This window comes from Cyprinodon tularosa, unplaced genomic scaffold, assembly GCF_016077235.1.
Source record: "Cyprinodon tularosa strain WSP-4 unplaced genomic scaffold, ASM1607723v1 ctg593, whole genome shotgun sequence".
In the NCBI taxonomy this organism is placed as follows: domain Eukaryota; kingdom Metazoa; phylum Chordata; class Actinopteri; order Cyprinodontiformes; family Cyprinodontidae; genus Cyprinodon; species Cyprinodon tularosa.
Genome location: NW_024039333.1, coordinates 187644 through 207520, shown reverse-complemented (window position 1 = coordinate 207520; position 19877 = coordinate 187644). Strand labels below are relative to the sequence as shown.

General features: G+C 40.0%; 2 long non-coding RNA genes across 2 annotated transcripts; both read right to left on the bottom strand.

Annotated features, from left to right (window-relative positions):
• Window positions 1–4207: 4207 nt before the first annotated feature.
• On the bottom strand, window positions 4208–4966 carry LOC119797656. The gene is made up of 3 exons (XR_005282609.1): window positions 4701–4966; window positions 4462–4595; window positions 4208–4293 (listed from the first exon to the last, which is right to left on the bottom strand). It is a non-coding gene; the product is annotated as an uncharacterized LOC119797656 (long non-coding RNA).
• Window positions 4967–6909: 1943 nt separating this feature from the next.
• LOC119797657 lies at window positions 6910–7343 on the bottom strand. The gene is made up of 3 exons (XR_005282610.1): window positions 7302–7343; window positions 7113–7196; window positions 6910–7014 (listed from the first exon to the last, which is right to left on the bottom strand). It is a non-coding gene; the product is annotated as an uncharacterized LOC119797657 (long non-coding RNA).
• Window positions 7344–19877: the final 12534 nt, after the last annotated feature.

The window sequence follows — 19877 nt, the reverse complement described above, 5'->3', positions numbered from 1 at the left end:
ATTCCCCTTAGGAAACTCCCCACGGCCTTTCAGACAGCCCAGCTCCTCGTCAAACACGTCTTTCGCTTACACGGCATTCCCCAAGAGATCCTCTCGGACCGGGGTCCTCAGTTCATATCCCAGGTTTGGAAAGCATTCTGTTCTGCTCTCGGCTGTAAACCCTCTCTGACCTCAGGTTACCATCCACAATCAAACGGACAAACAGAGAGGATGGACCAGCAGCTGGAATCAACCCTTCGTTGCCTCACCTCTAACAATCCCGTGGACTGGAGTCAATTTCTCACTTGGATCGAATACGCACACGACTCCCTCAAATCTGCTTCCACTGGTCAATCCCCCTTTCAGGTTAGTCTCGGTTATCAACCTCCACTTTTCCCCGCAGACGAGAGAGAGATTTCGGTCCAGTCAGTAAACCAACACATCCGACGCTGTCAGAAGATCTGGAGAGAAACCATCACCACCCTCAACCGATCTTCAGATACCAACAAATGCTTCGCTGATTCCAGGAGACGTCCCGCCCCCGAGTACAAAGAAGGCCAAGAGGTATGGCTGTCCACTCGAGACATTCCCCTTAAGGGGATGTCTCGAAAACTCTCGCCCAGATTCATAGGTCCCTACAAGATCTCCCGAGTCATCAGTCCATCAGCCGTCCGTCTCCAACTGCCTCAGTCTCTCCGGATTCACCCAACCTTCCACGTGTCCCAAGTCAAACCTGTCGTTTCGAGTTCTCTGTGCCCGCCTTCCGACTCCCCACCACCCGCCCTGGAGGTCGATGGTCATCCAGCCTTCACCGTTTGACGCATCGTGGACTCCCGTCGACGAGGTCGCGGCTGGCAGTACCTCGTCGACTGGGAGGGCTACGGACCGGAGGATCGCCAGTGGGTTCCGGGCTCGTACATCCTCGATCCTGCCCTTATCGAGGAGTACGAGCGATCCTGCCCTTCGACCTCTTCCGGACCGCCAAGGGGCGGTCGTTGAGGGGGGGGTACTGTTGGGAGCTGGAGAAGTTCCACCTTTCTCCAGCAGAGTCCGCCGTGGATCCTTCTGAGTGAGCCTCCTGCACAGCTGCAGCCCATCAAGATCATCAGAGGATCCACTATATAAGCTGTCTTCAGACCTTGCCTCAACGCTGCAGTGTTGATCCAGTTGGTCAGCGCCTAAGCCTAGATTCTCTGTGTAACTTTGTGACTTTGAATCCAGCCTGGATTCTAACCGTTGCCTTTGTCTTCCAGGAAACCAGTGTCTCCTCTGTGAAGCTCAGGAAGAGCTAACCTGCCGAGCCGACCCTCAGAGCCAAACCCGAAGAACCATTGAGAACTTCCATGCAGCTCAGAACTAAGAGCTGGAAAACCCAAAGCCAAGGTCTGTTCATTATTAGACGTGAGACGCTGAAGCAGCAAGCGGACTCTGCTGATCAACTCCTCTCCAGATCCAACAGTGACTCTCCCTAAGCTAACCTCAAGAACCCTCAAGGTACAATCAGTAATCATCCTGAAATCAAGCTCCAGCTTGCAACGCTAACTGAACTGTCTCTCACGCAGACTCCGGTGAACCAGTGTCCAGGCCCGAGCAAGAACCAGTACATTCTGTGTGCCTGTATCTAAATAAACTTGTTGAACTTTTATTCCTGTGTCCGTCAGTGGTGTTCTGCATATTTGGGTCACTCTTTGAGAACCCATCATGACATCTTGATTCTTGATTTCTTAATGATTATCGACAATGTCCAGTTTTATAATACAAACTTGTTTTAACTACACACGACATAGCACTACTAAATGTAAAAGAACATTTTAAAGCACCGAGAGACCTCAGTGGAGGTAGATATTGGTGGAGAAGGTCAGATGAACGCCAACCAGCATGGCGTTCATTAGGACATGCCCCTAATTAAAATAGCTGCTTGTTTTACGTTGGATGTAACAAAATCACCCATCCAGAAAGTTACCCTTTTTCCTCGTGGTTCTATGAACCATCGAATGTAATTTTTACCCTGTCTCTTCTGTATTATTGAATCATTAAAAGAAAACATTGATGGAGGCCAGTGAGGCCTGGTGGGCAATCGATCTTAACTTTGTTTTTTTTAACGATCTCCAGAAGGAGTCATTGAACCGATTTTGGGATACTTTCTGTTCATTGGCTGCTCCCAGAGATTAATCACTGTTTGACACATCCCTGTGGTCTGCTCGACTTCAAAGAGTTTTAAAAATGGCTTCTTCAACCTTGTTCGGATGAATAGATTCCATTAATTCTATTTTTCATCTGTTCTTGAATTTGTTGTACCAGGGCATATTTTGTTGTTTTTTGACAGCTCCCACAGTAATCAATCCTTCATGTGGCTTGTGATGTTGGCAAAAGATGCTACGATTTATTCACAGTGAACTCATGATTTTGCAGAGATGTCTGATTACGTTTTTGTTGTTGTTGAAAACCACCGTTTATAGTTTTCCAGGTTCCCTTGTCTGACAGTTTGGTGAATACAGGTGCTGGTCATAAAATTAGAATATCATGAAAAAGTAGATTGATTTCAGTAATTCCATTTAAAAAGTGAAACTTGTATATTATATTCATACATTACATACAAACTCATATATTTCAGATGTTTATTTTGTTTAATTTTGATGATTACAAATGACAACAAATGAAAATCTCAAATTCATCATTTCAGAAAATTAGAATATTACTGAAGACCAATAAAAACAAAGGATTTATAGAAATGTTGGCCAACTGAAAAGTATGAACATGAAAAGTATGAGCATGTACAGCACTCAGTATTTAGTTGGGCCTCCTTTGGCCTGTATTACTGCAGCAATGCGGCGTGGCATGGAGTCGATCAGTCTGTGGCACTGCTCAGGTGTTATGATAGCCCAGGTTGCCCTAATAGTGGCTTTTAGCTCTTCTGAATTGTTGGGTCTGGTGTATTGCATCTTCTTCTTCACAATACCCCATAGATTTTCTATGGGGTTAAGGTCAGGAGAGTTTGCTGGCCAATTAAGAACAGGGATACCATGGTCCTTCAACCAGGTACTGGTAGCTTTGGCACTGTGTGCAGGTGCCAAGTCCTGTTGGAAAATGAAATCTGCATCTCCAAAAAGTTGGTCAGCTGCAGGAAGCATGAAGTGCTCTAAAACTTCCTGGTATGTGGCTGCGTTGACCCTGGACCTCAGAAAACACAATGGACCAACACCAGCAGATGACATGGCACCCCAAACCATCACTGACTGTGGAAACTTTACACTGGACTTCAAGCAACGTGGATGAAGTGCCTCTCTTCTTTTCCTCCAGACTCTGGGACTTTGATTTCCAAAGGAAATGCAAAATTTACTTTCATCAGAGAACATGACTTTGGACCACTCACCAGCAGTCCAGTCCTGTTTCTCTTTAGCCCAGGCAAGACGCTTCTGACGCTGTCTGTGGTTCAAGAGTGGCTTGACACAAGGAATGCGACAGCAGAAACCCATGTCTTTCATACGTCTGTGTGTGGTGGTTCTTGAAGCACTCACTCCAGCTGCAGTCCACTCTTTGTGAATCTCCCCCACATTTTTGAATGGGTTTTGTTTCACAATCCTCTCCAGGGTGCGGTTATCTCTCTTGCTTGTACACTTTTTTCGACCACATCTTTTCCTTCCCTTCGCCTCTCTATTAATGTGCTTGGACACTGAGCTCTGTGAACAGCCAGCCTCTTTAGCGATGACCTTTTGTGTCTTGCCCTCCTTGTGCAAGGTGTCGATGGTCGTCTTTTGGACAACTGTCAAGTCAGCAGTCTTCCCCATGATTGTGTAGCCTATAGAACTAGACTGAAAGACCATTTAAAGGCTTTTGCAGGTGGTTTGAGTTAATTAGCTGATTAGAGTGTGGCACCAGGGGCCATCAATTTTGAACCTTTTCACAATATTCTAATTTTCTGATATGATGAATTTGAGATTTTCATTTGTTGTCATTTGTAATCATCAAAATTAAACAAAATAAACATCTGAAATATATGAGTTTGTATGTAATGTATGAATATAATATACAAGTTTCACTTTTTAAATGGAATTACTGAAATCAATCTACTTTTTCATGATATTCTAATTTTATGACCAGCACCTGTAATCTAAAACATTTAAATGAGTTAAAAGCAGAAGGAAAATATCATTTGTGCCAGTGCTTTTTACCTGTGTTTCTGTCTTCTGTGTCTCTTTGAGTTGAACTCTTCTTCTGAACTTATTAGCCCACCTGTCTTCCATTTCCAACATGGGCTTTATGTCGCTTTCTTGGATTGATAGATTCTCTTCCAGATGGCTAACTTTCTCTTTCCTTAAAACAATCATGTAACAGTAATGTTAGCCATTTGTCTGTAATTTGCCTTTATTTTACATGTCACCATACGTCTTTGTGTCGCCTGCATCTGTTATAACAATACTGCTTTACAATTAAGACTGATCTGTCTAAAACCTCATTTCAGATTTTAAGGCAGCTTCTCACATTTCTTTCACGTCCTGTTTGATGTCCTTCAGCTTTTGAACTCTTGCTTCGATATGCTGATGCAGAATCAGAATCCGTTGTCTTTGCACTTTGTACAGATCAACAACCTCAAGGGGGTCTGATAAGTAGATCTTCTGCAAATTGGAAAGGGGGAAAAGCACAAAATTTTGGCTCTGAGCACTGAACAAAATGAGAAATTATGCTTTTAGATTAGATTAAGGCTCTGAATAAAGTCCAACCTCACTGCTGCAGTAGCTGATATGAAATAAATCAGTGGACCTAAGAATGCAACAGAGATCAAATGAATGAAGAACAAACCAGTAGAAATGACAGAACTGACAATCAAGTTTAACCTTAACTATGAAACTTAACATTCAGAATAGTTCCCACTTGGTCAGTTTTCAGCCTCAAGGTAAACCTCACTTAGTTTTCAAAATGATAAAAACTCCAACCATAATGTCTTTAAATTTGAAACTTATTTTAATGCAGTATCACAGAAAGTGCTAGAGTGAACAAAATATATTCTAATGCAATGTGACAGATGAACCACTGCTAATCTCCAAAAGGCTTTTGCTCACTGCTTGTAAGCTGAACAGAAAAAGGCTGTTGCACAATTGCCTCCATCTAAGCCAAGTAACTTGATTTTTGTTGGTGTATTGTTCTGCTTATGAAACACAGAATTATTTTTTCTGTTAAAAAAATTGTAGACTGGCTTGGATCACCTGCCATGCAAGTTGCAATCACTTTGATGCTAAACTTCACACATATTGCAACATAAATTCCAGATCCTCAATTTAAACTTTATTCATTGCAATTATAAATATAATTGTGATGATTTAAGTTTTCTTGAAAAAGTTTGAAATGTTCTATGTTCTTAAAGGAATAATGAATCAAATAGGAGCACTTTGCAGTCAGTGTCTTTAAATAAATTTGATGTAAAGTCATCAGAAAGGGCTTTAGGCTCTAATGGTTTTTCTGAGCTAGTATAAAAATAGGAAATGACTCATCTTCCTGCAAAGAAATCAGAATTTGATTCACAACAATGACAAATAGGAGATAATGTTCATCAACTCGTCTTGATTTAGTTAAAAACATTTAGAAGTGTCAATGTACAGGCTTCTGAACCCAAGCGCAGGTGCAGACAGTTAGAGGGAAGATGGCGAATGTAACGACCGAGATGCAGCTTCCACCAAATTCGGTGAGATCCTTATTTATCTACCCGTTTGCCAGAAGAATATCCCTGTTGTAGGATATGAACATTTCATGTCATGGTTATTGTGACTGTGACGAATCCACCTCGTCGCTTAAAACAACCTCTCTAACTTTGCGCACCCCACACACATTCCTGTTATACTGTGTTTGTGAGGACCAATACACTCGCGCTGAGACCAGTAGCTCCATGAACATAAAACACACAAGCTGTTCCTGGTTACCTGCTGGCATATTGAGGGTGCACACCTAATATTTCAGTGGGGTTAGCCGTGTGTGTGTGTGTGTGTGTGTGTGTGTGTGTGTGTGTGTGTGTGTGTGTGTGTGTGTGTGTGGGTGTGTGTGTGTGTGTGTGTGTGTGTGGGGGGGGGGGGGGGTGTACGTGTTTATGCTATGGGGACTTGTCATCTTCAGTCTGGCTGCGTCTTTGCTGGGTTCAAACCCCGTTTGGTGTAATTGAATAAGTCAATGAATCTGTGTAAAAGAATTAAGTTGTAAAAATTATTTGTTTTGTTTTACATCAATTGTTTGTGGAGGTAATATATGGACAAAACTGATTAATGAGAAGAAATCAGAAATAAGAGAGCCTGATGTGAGGGGCTTAAACTATTTAATGAGGGCTGTGGGAAGAAAAGCGGCAATTTTTGTTTTCTGTTTCTTTGTTACATTGCTGGTAACTGGAGGGAGGCTGAGGCCCAGAGTATCTTGTATGTTTAGTTTCTTTTGCACCCTGTTTTGAGTTTTTGAGCTCAATAAATCACCAACACCGGTAACCCGACTGAGACTGGATTCTTGGAGGCCAAAGAACCCCGTCACAGTGACCCAAATCATCACTGTTACTGTTATTATATAGTAAATTAAATCATTACTGTTAAATTGTATGTATTGTCCAATTGTTTATTTGAATTCTTATTCCGGATTAGTTGGAGACATACACTAGGCTATATCAGCCCCACCAAAAATATTTTTCACCAGCCGCCACTGCATTGAAGATTCCTAGATACTTTAGAGAGAAACTCTTACAAAACATAAAAAAGTTCCCAAAAGAGCATAAATTCTTTATTAGTCCTCCTATATTGTTGTACATGATTAATTAATAAATGAGTTTTTGGTTAGTGCGCTAACTTTAAACTATCAAAGAAGGACATTATTTTTTGGGGGGGGGGGATACATAAAATATTTGTAAGATTTCAAGGGATTAGATTAATTCTTAATTTAAAAAAGACCAATGATGACTTACATTTGCTGTCTGCACCTTCTTCAGGTGTGGTTGGTGCTAGCTTGAACAACTGATCGGCATAACTCATATGTCTTCTCAGTTCATCCTCACTCTCTTTGAATTCACTTCAAAGAAGAGACAGCGGCATTAGAGTCACATAGGAAAGCATGCACCTGCAGAATAAGCAGTGCATAATAAAATCTAAAATAGAAAAATTGTTTACTTGTTATTCATTGCACTTGCTTCTCTTAGCAACTTATCTAAAGCATCACTGCTCTCTTGTTTGGACTTGGCAGCATTTCCAATTCTGTTGATGAAAAACAGCAATCAGATTCACAGCTAATCTTAAAACATGATGTTAAGTTTGTCATCAGATATCAAAACAAATTTTTTGATATCTGCCTTCAAATACCTTATTTCTTGGAACTGAGCTGGCCTCTCTTTTATAAGCCAAATGTCATAGATAACTTGCTGAGCAGACACTTTAGTTTCCAGCAGAGTGATGTCATCCACAAGGTTGGTCGTTTTATTCTCTAACATTGCTACTACCGCCTGGAGACATAGGAATGACAGCTTAGATGCAACTGCATGTAAATACTGACAAGGCGGAAAAGGCAAAGATGTGCAGAATTGACAGATTTGGAAACAAACACTTTCAAACCAATTTTACAGTAATTTTCACTCCTTAAGTTTTTTCCACCTTTTATATAATAAATGCATTCAGAAAACATAAGACAATTAAAACAGCTTAGTACAAGATTATAATCGATCAGACCAATGTAAAAAGATCAAGGTTTCGGACATATGCTTTGATGCATGTAAAAATATCGTGATTCTAAAATAATTTCATCAAGTTGCTGCTGCATGAAGGTTTTCTGAATAACTGCATAAAATAGCTTCTATAAGCCTAGATTTTTCCCTGAGTAAATCTGAAGTTATATAATTATATAGCTAAACAAAGTATATATTCCTTTATGCATGATTCAATGGCATGGGTATAAAGGTTTCAGTGTCAATTAAAATCTCTTTTTGTAACTGCAGTTCTTTTTATGAAATACAATAAAGGCAATAATTTTTTTTAATTTTTTTTTACTTAAGCCTCTTTGAAAGTTACAGTCAGTTGAGGTTGCATTTTTGCATCATACTTTCACCGGAATACAAACTTATACATTTTTCACATGCAATTCCAGCATTGTTTGTCCAATATTGGATTTATTTTCTGGTCTTTACATACAAGAGTGTTAAAATTATCTTTATCTTTTCTTTTCTTTCTCTGCAATAGTTCATTTGGACCTTCTGGGCACCTTTTAAAAAGAGGAGAGAGGTGAATTAGTGCCTTTGCTTAAAGAACAGCTTAATTTGCAGTTTAACTCTGTCTCCACTCATTGTGTGGCAATGTATTTTGGGAGAATACATTGGAACTGAGACCTGTCATGTTACTCTTCCCTCTCAGATAGTTCTCCATTTCTGGATCTCCTAGAAAGTGTGATGTTGTAGAAATGTTTCTTCGATACTTCCTATATAAAGTCGGCATACAGAGATCTGTTACTTCAAGAGAAACCTTCAAGAACATTTACATAATTGTCTAGCAATCATTTAATGTCCCTAAAAACACTAAAAGTCTGGTCTAAAGGGAATCAACATAAGTGATGATAAAAGGCTTATGCAAAAAATATGAAAAAAAGAACAGAAAGCGAATGTGCCATTGAGTGGGTGAGTTATGCGTGATCTACACAGATCCCTATTTGAACAGGGACATGATATGTGCTCCTGGCGGCTATGAGGTGAGGGGATGGCATAAAATACAGAGGAAGAAGTTTTTTATATATTAAAAAAACAATATTGCTAAGAATAAGATTGAAATAACATACATTTAAATGAAATATCAAATATAACTCCTAAAAAGTGATTGACATTGATCTGCAGTTACTGTCAGATTTTCAGAGAAATTAGGCTCTACACAGGTGTAGTTAACTCCTCCGACTCCGTTACAACCCCAAAAGACCTAAAATAAAGCCAACTAAGGCAGGAGCATAATAATTTAACACAACATAACCATGGTTTGTTTGTTTTTCAAAGTAAGTAGGAAGTATTACCTACCTCCTTATATCGTGTCTTTACAGAAAGAAATAGGCTGATCTGCAAAGGTAGTGTGAGTTTTGGAAGGTAAACAAGTATCACTATGGTAACTGCAGTTGAAATTCAAATTTTTCTACATGCATTTTATTTTTTGAAAACAATCACATACATTTGAAATATTTCCATGGTCACTGAGAGTCGAGCGAGCGGAGAAACAGCCGAGCGCACAGCTGGTGTTGAGCGCGGAGAGAGAGGTCGAGCGCGAGCAGAGACGGATTCGAGCACGCGCAGAGACGAAACTGAGCGCAAGAACACTGAGCTAGTGTTCAGGCTAGTAGTAAAGTATAACAAAATACAGCACTGTGGTTAGACTATAAAGTAAAACAGCATCAAGGAACAATATCCAAAAATGTTTGTCTGTTTAAGCTAAAGGTTCAATTAGGCTGAAGGTCCTCTCCAGTTCATTACTAGCTTCATGCGTGGAGTGGGAAATATTGTCCAACAATTAATATATTGGCTTAATTAAAGAATTAGAAATTACTAACAATGTAGAGCTATTTGTTTTTTTTTTTTAATGAGCTCAGCATAAACTATATATTAAATAACTATATATTAAAAACGTAGCAGTCTGCACATACAGTATTACTGGGCTGCGAATCTTAATAAAACTTTTCATTCCAAGGTTATTGTTGATAAATGAAAAAGAGCCAACATGGATGTTCTATGTAAGACACAGATACAGTTTTTTTTCCCCCCAACTTTCTTTATTGAATTTTACAACTTGACACACAACAAACATTAGTACAATAAAAACACAGTAGTTTTCAAAGAAGTTCAAGCTGATTTCTCCCAGAACCCAGCCCACCTCAAACGCACCCCGTCCAGGTCCAAGCACAGGACAAACAGCCTGCTGGGATCCAGTCCCTATAGCAGTTTCTAACAACACAACATACACACACATCCATCCACACATATTCGAAAGGAGGCAGGAAAAGAAATAAAAAAATAATAATAATAATAATAATACTAATACTAAGTAAATAAATGAATACATACTTAAGCGTACATATTATTAAGTTAAACAAGTATACAAATAAATTACAAATGAAATTTTTTTTATAAATAAATCAATTATAAGACGAAGAGTATATATCGGTTAAAAAGAAAAGAAATGGGTTGGATATCAATGAGAAGGCCTGAAGATTATTTAATTTTCTTCTGAATCAGGTAGCAAGGTCATGTTACCCACAATAGATAGGAAAGGTCTCCAAGTCTCCATATATTTACTGGAGGAACCCTTAAGTGAAAATCTGAGTTTTTCCAGCTTCAGGTTGTAAAGAACTTCTCTGACCCAATAGTCATGAGACGGGGGGACGTTTAGTTTCCATCTAAGTAAGATAAGTCTTCGAGCCAAAAGGGTAGTGAAGGCTAGGGCTCGTTTCGAAGAACGCGAAAGGCCCGGGTCTGGAGGGATGCCAAATATAGCCGATAACGGATTGGGGAGAATTGTCTGATTATATGCATGGCTTAGTGTTTTAAAAATGTTACCCCAATATCCGGTTAGCTTTGGGCACGCCCAAAACATGTGGGTATGATTAGCTGGCGTCTGTCTGCACCTATTGCAAATGTCGCTGACTGATGGGTAAATCTTTGCTAATTTTGCGTTTGTGTAATGCGCTTTATAGAATATTTTGCACTGTATTAAAACATGCCGGGGACAGATCGAGGACTTATGAATTAAATTCTTGGCAGCCTCCCACTGCTCCTCCTCCATCCCAGCACCCAACTCCCCCTCCCATGCTGTTTTAACAAAGGCTGCAGGTCTTGAGGTGTTATTATTATTGATAGAATTATATACAAATGAAATAAATTTTTTCCGTTGTGGGTCTAGTTGTAGAAGAGTATCTAAAAGTGTTTCAGGGGGTCGATTAGGAAAATGTGGAAACACCTTTTTAACATAATCCCTGGCCTGAAAGAACCGAAAGAGATGAGAATTAGGCAGTTGGAATTTTGATGAAAGTTCAGCAAAGGATGAAAAGATATTATTGTTATAAAGATCCTTTACAGCCTTGATCCCTCCGTCGTGCCACGAGTTAAAAACTGAATCAGTGACTGAAGGCATGAAGTTACAATTTTTAGCTAAAGGGGTTTGTATCGAAGGTCCATGTAGGCCAAACTGTTTCCTGAATTGGATCCAAATCATTAATGTGGATTTAACAATGGGATTGTTCTCTATCAGGGAGAGGGGAAGGGGGAGCTGAGAGCAAAGCAGAGAGGATAACGAATAACGGCTAGATGCCCTTTCAATCTGCACCCAGGCAGGTGAAGCCTCAGCATCACACCCCCAATATAATAGTTTCTGTATATTAGCTGCCCAGTAATATTCCCTGAAGTTGGGAAGAGCAAGTCCACCCTCACAAGTTGGGGACTGTAGCACTGATTTACGAAGTCTGGCAAGTCTTTAAAGCCATAAGAATTGGGATATTTTCTTATCCAACTTTTCCAAAAAGGACTTTGTAATTAGTATAGGAACATGTTGAAAAAGGTAGAAACATTTAGGTAAAATTATCATTTTAACCAGGTTCACCCGTCCCATCAAAGATAATGGTAATAAGGACCACCTGTCAAAATCTTTCTCCATGTTCTCTAATAACGGCGAAAAATTCTTGTTCATCAAGTTGGACATAGAAGAACAAATAAATATCCCTAAGTAATGAAACCCTGCTTCAGCCCATTTAAAGGATGAAATTGAGCGAGGAAGGTTTCTTGCTAAAGAGTTCAAGGGAAATAATTGGCTTTTCTGATAGTTGATCTTGTAACCAGAAAACTTGCTATACTGTTCTAGAATGTTAAGGAGCACTGGAAGAGAGGTATGAGGATCAGAAATGTATAAGAGTAAGTCATCCGCATAAAGGGACACCTTATGGGTTACACCAGATCTCAGAATACCCTTAAAGCCCTCTTCTGCACGCAACCAAATTGCCAGAGGCTCTATCGCGATAGCAAATAACAAGGGAGACAGAGGGCATCCTTGCCTCGTGCCCCTTCCAAGAGGAAAGGATGAAGACACCGTGTCATTTGTTTTAATTGAGGCCACTGGTGATGAGTACAACAGCTTAACCCAAAGGATAAAATTGTTATCAAAACCAAATCTTTCCATTACTTTATATAAAAATCCCCATTCGACCCGATCAAAAGCCTTCTCGGCATCGAGAGATACAATTATTTCAGGTGATAAGGTGCCTGGCGTATGAATAATATTTAGAAGCCGTCTGGTGTTATGGAATGATTGTTGTCCTGTCATAAAGCCTGTCTGATCTAATGAAATAATGCTGGGAAGTACCCGCTGGAGGCGGGTTGCAAGAATTTTAGATAGAATCTTCAAATCTACATTTAGGAGGGAAATAGGTCTATAGCTACTACACAGTGAGGGGTCTTTATCATTCTTAAGGATCAGCGATATTGTAGCCTCCGATAAGGTGTTAGGCAGGCGCTGGTTTGAGAAGGCCTCATTATACACATCCGTTAATTTTGGCGCCAGAAGATCCCCATTGGCCTTATAATATTCTGAGGTGAAACCATCTGGGCCAGGAGATTTGCCCAAACTTAAAGATTTGATAGATTCTTGCACCTCCATTATAGTGATAGGCCCACCCAGACCTCCCCCCAGTTCACCATCTATCCTTGGAAAGATGATATCGTCAAGGGAGTCATGTGACAAGGAAGGGGCTAGGGAGGTATATAGTTCTGAATAGAAAGACGCAAATCTATCATTTATCTTCCTGGGATCAGAGAGAATCTCCCCTGTAGCTGATCTGATGAATGGGATTAATTTGGAGGTTGCCTGAGCTCGCGCTTGGAAAGCTAAAAGCTTCCCCGCTTTGTCACCAGATTCAAAGAAGCGCTGTCTTGTCTTGGTTAGCTGAAGTAGAGCATTCGTAGATGTAGTAAGATTGAAATCGGTTTGAAGTTTTACACGTTCATTGTAAAGGTCAGGATCTGGGTTGGTTGAATATCTAGAATCCACCTCTTTAATCTGGTTCAGTAAATCATTGGTGTAATGTAACCTCTTCGTTGTCAAATTAGAAGTAAAGCTAATGAGCTGACCTCTTATATATGCTTTGGAGGCTTCCCAGAGGGTGCTTCTCGATATATCAGGTGAGTCATTAAGATCAAAGTAGAGTGAAAGCTGATTTTTTTAAAACTGTTTATAGTCCTCCTCTGTAAGCAGTATAGAATTAAATCAGATACAGTTTTTAAAAAAACGTAGCGCATCAGTTTGTTTTGAACCTGCTGGTGATGGTAATTTATTATATCTTAAAAAGTAAAGCAGCACAAATGTTGGCTTTAACGGCACAAATCAGCACAAACGAAGCACTAAAAAATGAGACCACTTTGGATCAAATCAGAGCTTGATGGGGGGATGGTGATGTCATCAGCCAAAAATTAAAATGATTATATCTTAAAAACTAAAATAGCACAAATGACCGTTTTAACTGCACAAATCAGAACAAACGAAGCACTAAAAAAGGAGACCACTTTGGTTCAAACTGGAGTTTAATGGGGGGATGGTGACCTCTGGATGACCTAAAAAATCATCTTTAATATCTCTTAAACAAAAGTAGCACAAACGATATTTTTTTCTGCACAAATCTGCACTAACGTTGCACTAACCATTCAGTCTATTTGCAGAGTTTTTTGACGTGGGTGGGGTGTCAGCTTCACGCAGCTATTACTACATGCTTCCACATGTGTGCTGAGGTACCAGTGTGAATTTCATGTGTGTGGGACAATTCTTAGGTTAAAAACATTGAGGATGCATTTTGTGGCAGGTCCTTGCCAAAAACTGCATCCCCTGCTATCTCAGAGGAGTTGACACTTGTACGTCTGTATTCCTGTATATTCATCAGTAATTAAGTACAAGGATCAGCAAATGCAAATTCTGCCCTGTAAAACAATGACAGTGCAATTGTTGCTTCATATGATCTGAAGCCCCATTTGGAGCTTTAAAACAGGATTTTGAAAAACTTTGATAAATTGCTGCTGTAATATTATAGATTTTTTAGAATAAAAAGCTAGCCATGTGCATAAACAAACAAACAAAAAAATACAATACAGTTCAGTAAAATACAGTTCTGTTTTATGCCTCATTCTTGTAAGTTTAAAATGTTCCAATGCTCCTGAATGCACCATAGCTTTCTGACGCGCAGCGAACACATCTCGGGCGGGGCTAAGCCCCGCCTTCCCGCAGGCTGCAGCGGGATGTACTTGGTGTAGATGCGCATTTGATTTTCCACTTAAGAGAAAGCTTTGCAAACTCAAAACTCATGTTGGCTATCACGGTTTAGTGTTGTGTGTAAATAACAAGAGACCACAACAAAAAAATCAGCCGTACCATGGTCAAAATCTTTGGATTTAATGTTGTTCGAAAAAGTCCGAACTTTTGTAAATCAATCTGCCAAATAACCACAAATTTTTTTTCTTATATTATTAATATAAAAACCTAAGCTCCATTGAACATATTTTAATCCGTTTTCCTCGTCGATATGCAGTTCAACAGAGCAAGGCGCGCTCCCGCGACTGGGGATGCATATTTCGGCAGGCATGCACTTTTGGACATAACATCGGCCTACGAAATGGCGGCGACCGTACAATCCATCCAGAGACACCGCCAACGACGCCATCTTCTTCGTCGGACATGAGGTCGACGGTGGCGGACTTCCAGAGTTCCACTTCGTCATCTGCTAGCACACTCTGCCTCGCTTTCAGCAGCTGAAAAAAAACAATGAATCAGCGCACTGCGTATGGACACAACACATCTATCAATGCACCTGAAAAATAGTCACCAAATAAAGTCTTACCCTCTTTCTTCTGGCCCGACTCCGAGCAGATTGCTTGGCAGCCTCCGCACGCAACGTGATGGCTGGCTGCGTATATCTGAAGCTCTTGCGTACCGTCTCAAAATACGTCTTACAGGCAGCTGGAAAACAATTAAATGAGAGTGGTATGAATAAAAAATCAAACGCAAGTCACAGTAACAAGGAAGGAGAAAACATTAAAACAAGTCACTTACACACAATGTCGTCTTTATCAACATTGTGCAAGTCTGGACATGCTGATATGACTCCGAGCAAATAGGAGGTCTGTGAAAACAAAATGTAAAGCTATGATCGGTATCTATCCGTATCCATTTCCTTTTACCGCAGAATGAAAGCATATTCTTTAAATCTTACCCTTGCTCCGGTTCATAGCGCCTGCAATTAGTCTCCGAGTTGTGAAGACGGCGTACTGCTTCCTGTGAATCACAAAAAATACACTTTAATAAAGCTTGTTCTTGCAAGGCTACTATTAGCCGTAGCTTTAGGCTAGGCTGTTATTAGCCGTAGCTTTAGGCTAAGCTGCTATTAGCCGTAGCTTTAGGCTAGGCTGCTATTAGCCGTAGCTTAGGATAGGCTGCTTTTAGCTTAGCAGGCAGTAATCGAACATATATTTACCGCTAGCATCTCTTCTTTGAGTTCGTCTTGTTCGACTGCAGAGTCGCCATCGGAGGAGTTTTACCCCGAAATCCCACATACTCCGCTCCAGACCGCCCACACAAAGCAAAGCATACATCCTCCGCTGTGGCCCCAGACCTTCTTCTTCTTCTTCTATTGAGTTTTCTGGCAGTTTGCATCCTGTGTGCATTACCGCCATCAACTGGACGGAGATGTAATTCAGAAATATAATGCCTATATATCTTCATGAAACTAAATTCTATCTATACTTACACACATGCACATACACACACTAAATTCTCCCAGCTAATTCTGTATCTTTTAAATATTTAATAAGTGCTTTAATTATCTTATCTGATTGATGCTTCCCTAATAAATCTGCCATCTTTACTGAACTCCCCATTACCCTTTCCAGTTCTTTCCTCTCTTTTATATATTTGCTACAATAGATCAACACATGTTCTACTCCTTCGATTTCTCCACAATAACAACAATTACCCGTTGGATGTTTCCCTATTATTTTTAGACCTGCATTTAAACTAATATGCCCAATCCTTAACCTGTTTATCCATATTTCCTCTCTTCTACTCATTATACTGTTATATCTTATGCTAATATCTTTATGTATTTTATATAAATGTCTTCCTTTTTCTTCTAAATTGCATCTCTTCTGCCATACCTTATTTATTTTATCTTTAATAATTACTTTTATTTCTGTTCTACTTAGCGGGACATCATATTCAATTTCTCCTACCTTAACTGCTTCTTTAGCTAACTTATCTACTTTTTCATTACCTAAAATTCCTTTGTGTGCTGGAACCCATGTGAATTGAATACTTATATTTTGTTGCCTTATACCATACATTAAATAACTGACTTCATCTAAAAGATCTTGACGGCTTTCAGATTTTCCACTTTTAAAACTAGTCAGGTAAGACATTGAATCTGAACAGATAACTACATTTCTAGGCTTCACCTCCAGCACCCATTGCAATGCCAAAATAATTGCCAACATCTCTGCTGAAAAAAATGATAAATTATCTGTTGTTCTTCTCTTGATAGAAATATTTTCTTTTGGAATATATACTGCTACTCCTGTTTTACCATTTTCCTCTTTTGATGCATTTGTATATATATATATATATATATATATATATATATACACATATATATGTATATATATGTGTCATATTTTCATACCTTACTTCTAAATGCTGCTGAATAATTTGATATGAACCTCCACAAGACTGTTCTATTTTTTTTAGTTTCTAAATTTACTATTGGCATTTCGAAAAACCATGGAGCAATTTTAGATGTACTTACAGTTTTACAGTATGCTATATTACTTATCCCAGAATACTCTGCATAAATATTTCCTTCCCATCCAAAACTCCTTATATTATGGCCATATTCCCAACATTCTCTGAATATCTGTTTAGTAGGGTGATTTTCCTCATGCCCTTGTAAATTTAACCAGTAATTTATTGACAGTTTCATCCTCCTCAAGTCCAGTGGCATTTCTCCAGTAATCACTTGAAGAGCAGGAATTGGAGATGTTCTAAAAGCACCACTACATATCCTAAGCGCTTTGGCTTGGATTCTATCTAGATCTAACAACAAAGAATTTGCAGCTGATTTATAAACAATACATCCATAGTCCAACACAGATTGAATTAAAACATCATATATTCTTTTCAAGGATGAGCTAGTTGCCCCCCAGTCATTCCCTGACAAACATTTCAATATATTAATACCTTTTTTACATTTATCAATAATCTTCTGCATATGTATCTTAAATGAAAGTTTTTCATCAAACCATACGCCAAGGTACCTTATCATATTTACCTGTTTCAATTTATGCCCATATAATCTAAGATGTGGCTCCAGACCACTCCGCTTTGAGTTTCTTGGAGATCGTAGAGAGCATGCGCGAGATGAACCAGGGTTTCCGCGGATCATTAAAAATAATTACAATTCATTCATTTTTTTTTTAATCAAGACCTTAATTGGCACTAAAATTATTTAAATATGTTTATCGAAGTATTTATAATTCTTTAATAAAAAATGCTTATAAAAACAATTTCGTCAGATATATTATATCGCTATTAATTTCGTGGAACTGATCATAAAGCCGTATGTTCGGAAAGGAAGCTCCAGGCGGAGAAAAAGCTAGAGGATATATATATACGTATATATATATGTGTGTGTGTGTGTGTGTGTTTACATACATACAGGAGTCATGGAACTGTGCTTACAGCTCCTTCATATTTCATGTACACTAATAACTTGTGTACATGGTTCTTGTTGATGGCATTAAAATCATTTCTAATAGCATTAAATTAGAGTCACTCATTCCTGTATGAACCCTGTGAGTGCTTAATTTAAAGGCACACTATGCAACATTTTTCAGTTAATTAATGTGTTCCATAACGTTTTGGATGATTAAATGAGTCATTTCAGGTTGAACAAAGGTATTCTTGGCCGCCCTGGTGGTCTGGGGGGGAAATACTGCACTTGCAATTGCAGGAGCACCAACCCGCACCCACAGGCTCAGAAGTCTCGTGAGAGTCAGTCTTGCTTTACGGCCGAGCATTCTCGTTGCTAGCACAGTGGCGATCCTTGTGCAGTCATGCTACGTTTACGCAGCAAAAGCAGCAAAATCGTGTCTGCTGCTTCATTTTTGCTGCTTGTACCAGTTAGTTCTGACGCGCGGCTGAAGCAGCTTTGCTGCTCTGGCTGTGCGGTGCAAAAGTGTGTCTGACGCGCGTTGGGCGGAGCTTCACTATCCTTTCTCTGCCTTGCAGCTATATTTGCTGTGATCATTTGGAATAAAGTAGTTTTAATATGTGTTTAAATGAGAAAATACACCTGAAAACGTAATCAGTGCCGTCAGTTCATTCAGATTATTATCCTGCCTTCAATATTTTTTCTGTCGGAGCCGCTCAGACCCCCACATACCAGCGGTGCGCCGACAGAAGGAACCCCTTCATCAGCAGCCTCTGGCCAGGTCACGTCCTCGCGGTTCACCGCGGCAGCTGGTAGGTGTTTTTGATCTAAATAATCCAAACTGCATATTCTGCCGGCAGATTTCTGCATTTTAAGTTAATTTAGGCGTCAATAAACTGTTTAAGAGGAGAGATCATAGCCTCTGATCATCAGCGCTGTGTCTCTCTCCCTGCTTCAGCTGCTCAGACGCGCTGGGCCTGCTGCGCCTTGACGCGCGTCAACCATTGACTTTGCATGTAAACTCGCTGCTTCTGTCGCGCCAGCTGCGGTGTGAAAGCAGCTGACAGCGTTCGCCTGTCTGCTAAGCTCAAAACAACCGCGCATGGCTTGACGGAGAAACCAGGAGAACAGCTGTGCATATTTACGACAGTGCACTTTTACTTTCGCCCTCTGGGGGGAGTCTCGCTGGAAAATCAACACCGGTTGCATAGTGTACCTTTAAAGGAATAGTACACCCAAAACATGATTAGCCTTCATTTTCTACTCACCTCCATGCTGAACAACACTCTGGAGTACTTTTTTGATATCTCAAATGCATCTGGAGATCTGGGAGGCTTCTTGCTGTCTGCTGACATTCAAATAATGGAGGTCTATGGCGCCCGAGACAGAAAGGTCCACAAAAGTCCACAAAAACTTGTCAATATTCCTCCATACTGCTCGTCCAATGTAATCCAAGTGTCCTGAGTGGGTAGCATCCAGAATTTACTCGAAACGAAGTCATTTAGAACGTTTTAGAGCCTAAACAGTAGTGTATAGGATTTCCTAATAGCGCCCCCATGCGCGCTCACGATTCTACGGAAGCCGGCAGACCAAACCAGCGCATTCAGCTCGGCAAAGAACTCATGCTCTTCCTCAACACTGAAGTCCTCAGACATTTTTCTTTCGTTGTTTCTTTCTTTGCACAGGTAAACAGCACATTTCTTCTTCTACGCTTGCATTATCGGCAGACCAGACGCTGAATGCGCACTTCCTTCCGGTTTGGTCTGCCGGCTTCCGTAGAATCGTGAGCGCGCATGGGGGCGCTATTAGGAAATCCTATACACTACTGTTTATGCTCTAAAAACATTCTAAATGACTTCGTTTCGAGTAAATTCTGGATGCTACCCACTCAGGACACTTGGATTACATTGGACGAGCAGTATGGAGGAATATTGACACGTTTTTGTGGACTTTTATGGACCTTTCTGTCTCGGGCGCCATGGACCTCCATTATTTGAATGTCAGCAGACAGCAAGAAGCCTCCCAGATCTCCAGATGCATTTGAGATATCAAAAAAGTACTCCAGAGTGTTGTTCAGCATGGAGGTGAGTAGAAAATGAAGGCTAATCATGTTTTGGGTGTACTATTCCTTTAATATGACATATTAAAAAAATCCCACCATCATCCAGCATATGTTCAGTTTCTGCCCA